The sequence below is a fragment of the Otolemur garnettii genome, unplaced genomic scaffold (assembly GCF_000181295.1).
Source record: "Otolemur garnettii isolate 467f Iridium unplaced genomic scaffold, OtoGar3 scaffold00082, whole genome shotgun sequence".
Classification (NCBI taxonomy): domain Eukaryota; kingdom Metazoa; phylum Chordata; class Mammalia; order Primates; family Galagidae; genus Otolemur; species Otolemur garnettii.
This window is the reverse complement of record NW_003852477.1, coordinates 4,281,416-4,285,369: the sequence shown is the minus strand read 5'-3', so window position 1 is coordinate 4,285,369 and position 3,954 is coordinate 4,281,416.

The window sequence follows — 3,954 nt, the reverse complement described above, 5'->3', positions numbered from 1 at the left end:
GGACCCTCTGTTTTAAACCTTTACTAAAGGCTGGGTGCAGTGGCTCACACCTGTAATCCTAGCACTCTGGGAGGACTGCTTGAGGTCAGGAGTTTACGACTAGCCAGAGCAAGCAACCAAGCAAGACCTCAATTTTACTAAAAATAGAAAAATTAGCCAGGGGTTGTGGCAGACACCTGTAATCCCAAGTACGTGGGAGGCTGATGCAGGAGGATCACTTGAGGCCAGGAGTTTGAGGTTCTAGTGAACTAAGCAGAAGCCATGGCACTCTACCTAGCCTGCGCAACAGAGTGAGACTCTGTCTCAAAAAAATGAAATGATATGAAATAAATAGAATAGAGGCTCAGTGCCTGTAGCACAGTGGTTCAGCGCCAGCCACATGCACCGAGACTGGCTGGTTCGAACCAAGGCCCAGGCCAGCTAGACTACAATGACAACTGCAACAAAAAAATAGCTGGGAGTTGTGGTGGGCTCCTGTAGCCCTAGCTACTTGGGAGGCTAAGGCAAGGGAATCACTTAAGCCCAAGAGTTTGAGGTTGCGGTAAGTAGTGACACATAGCACTTTACCAAAGGCTGCGGCCTAAGACTCTGTCTCAAAAAAAAAAAAGAAAGAAAGAAAGAAAGAAAATAAACCTTTACTAAACATTTGTACTTTGTCTCTCATAAAGCAATCCTTTGAAGATATAACTACCTAGCAGAAAATGTATCCATCCCATTAATTTTATTAAGGGCAGGGAATCAGAAGGCAAGTCATAGAAACCAGAATTCCTCTTCCTCCTGGCAGGTTATAGAAACCAGAACTCCTTTTTCTCAAGCCAGTCATAAATCCTAAAAATATTCCTCTAACCCTCCCTACCTTTCTGTGTAAGAGCTGGCCATAAGGAAACTCTCTGACCTACCCAGTTTCACAGTAGGTCATAAGACCCCCATTCCAGAAAAGGGTCCTGGCCCATTCCATGCTATAACAGAGAAACGCTACAAGACAGGCCTTGCTAGGTTTTCCATCTCAGTCTATTACCATTAGCTCATGGCCTTTTTTGTCCAATCACACTCCTTCACAGTGGTCCCTGCTTTATTGAATCTAAGCATAAAATCAGAAAGTTTTCCTCATACGTTTGGGTTTTCACTCTAAAGGTTCCTGCGTCATGTAAAACTTCGATTCGATCAAATGCAGTCAATTTATTATATTTTTCTCTTATTAATCTGCCTGTTGTTATAGGAATAGCAACTGTGATCCTTCATGATGGAAAAGAAAAGGATGGCCCCTTTCCACCCCTACTCCTGTTTTTTTTTTGGCAGTTTTTGACCAGGGCTGGGTTTGTACTCGCCACCTCTGGCATATGGGGTTGGTGCCATACTCCTCTGAGCCACAGGTGCCGCCCCTACTCTTGTTAATAGAATTTCTTTCTCTTTTTTTTTTGAGACAGGAGCCTCAAGCTGTCCCCCTGGGTAGAGTGCTGTGGCATTTCAGCTCACAGCAACCTCCAACTCCTGGGCTCAAGCGAGTCTCCTGCCTCAGCCTCCCAAGTAGCTGGGACCACAGGCACTCACCACAATGCCCAGCTGCTATTTTTAGGTTGCAGCCATCATTGTTTGGTGGGCCCAGGCTGGATTCGAACCCGCCACCTTGGGTGTACGTGGCTGGCACTTTAGCCACTTGAGCCACAGGCGCCGAGCCTAGAATTTCTTTCTCTAGTAGGTCCTTGGTCTCAGGGATTTGAAGAATGAACCCATGGACCACAGATCAGGATAAGATAGGATTTTATTAGACAGAAAGGAATACAGGAGTAAAAAGCACCCGAACTTCTGGACAGAAGGACTAAAAAGCCCCAGAGCTTCTGGCAGACAGAAAGACCCAAGTTGGGAGTCTCTACTTGTGTTCTTTGTCTAAGGGTATTGGATTTTGAGAATTACAATTGGCCAGGACTTGGCAAATGGAAATGTGTTTTCAATGTTAATGAGCTTTATAGACAATGAAATGAATACAGTCCTTCCAGCTCAAGGCAAAAGGTCAGGGAGTCCCTTCGTGAAATTGCCCAGGCCTAGGAAAACTGGGGTTCCCTGTCCAACCTTGAATGGGGGAGCCCTGTATCACTCTGCCCCTCATCTGTTCACACTTTCTTCCTTAATTAAGCTGACAGGATGGTTATACTTTTGTCAGAAGATGAGCCTTTTTTCTCCTTCAACATTCAACTGGGGCTTGGCACCCACAGCATAGTGGTTACAGCACTGGCCATGTGCACCAAGGCTGGTGGATTCAAACCCAGCCCAGGCCAGCTAAACAACAATGACAACTACAACAATAACAAAAAAAATAGCTGGGCATTGTGACAGGCACCTGTAGTCCCAGCTACTTGAGATGCTGAGGGAAGAGAATAGCTTAAGCCCAAGAGTTCGAGGTTACTGTGAACTGTGATGCCACAGCACTCTACCCAGGGCAACATAGGGAGACTCTGTCTCAAAAAATAAATAAATGAAATAGCCGGGTGTTGTGGCAGGGGCCAGTAGTGTCAGCTACTTGGGAGGTTGAGGCAAGAGAATGGCTTAAACCAAAGAGATTGAGGTTGCTGTAAGCTGTGAACAGCACAGAACTCTACTGAGGGCAACAAGGTGAGACCCTGTCTCAAAAAACAAACAAAAACATTCAACTGGATCAGACCAATGGCAATTCTGTCAAGGAGTGTCTAATAGGAGCCTCACAAAAGAGATTTTGGGGGACAAGTGTTTATCTTCCATGCAGCTGTAGCTATACAGTGCATATCTAATGTCCTTTAAATTATCTATGTAGACCTGTCATCCCATAAGTATCAGTATTACAAGTACTGAGTTCATTATATGCACAAAAATGCATTTCCTTTCCTATGTCCTAAAAATTACCTGCTGCTAAAGGATGTCCTTTAAAAGTGTAGAAGAAACAGGTGGTGCCTGTGGCTCAAAGAAGTAGTGCCGCCTATGGCTCAAAGGAGTAGCACGTCAGCCCCATATGCCAGAGGTGGTGGGTTCAAACTCAGCCCTGGCCAAAAACTGCAAAAAACAAACAAACAAAAATGTAGAAGGATCAAAACTCCTACTAGTTTACAGTCCTCACTCTCTGCTACTTAGCAGCTATGTAACCCTTTATACTTTATTGGAATCATTATATCCAATAGTAACTGATTTGAGAGATGCCTATCCTTACCGCATAAGCATCTTGAGGGCAAGGTTTGCCTCTTTTGCACAGGAAGATTTAAAAATAATAGCTAATGCTTTCCACGCTAGGCCCTGGGCCAACACTCCACATGTATTTCCTCATACAATCACTACTGCTATGCCTGTTTTGCAAGTGAAAAAAGTAAAGTTTTGAGAAGTTAAACCCAAGTCATGAGTAGTATATTGCCAAGGGGAGATTAGCACTCAGATCTCCCTGATCCCCAATCTTATTATCTGGAAATAACCAAATTCGCTAACATTACTTTGATGTATATAAATTCCTTTCGGGAACGAATATGCTTTGGGCATTGCCCCTGTTAGCTTTTGTAGTTCCAGAATCAAGAGACTAATGACTTCCGTTTATTCATATTGAAGTCAGTCTGGCTCACCATAAAGGAGGCCCTGCTTTATCTTTTAGGCCTTCCAAGTTATAGCAGCGGTCATGCCTTTCTTCATTTACCATTACTGAGTTCTCCCTGAGCACAGTGTTTTAAGAGACACCAGGATCCTCTAGACCAGGAGTCCTCAAACTTTTTAAACAGGAGGCCAGTTCACTGTCCCTCAGACCACTGGAGGGCTGGACTGCGGGCCCCAGGATGAGCCGGCTGCTAAGCAGGACAGGCAGCAGTGGCAAAAACACCCGGTTGGCCGGATAAATGTCCTAGGAGGGCTGCATGTGGCCCGTGGGTCGTAGATGCCTGCTCTAGACAAAAATATGTCCCTTTCCAGCCTGAGCAACATAGTAAGATCACTAAAAAAAAAAAA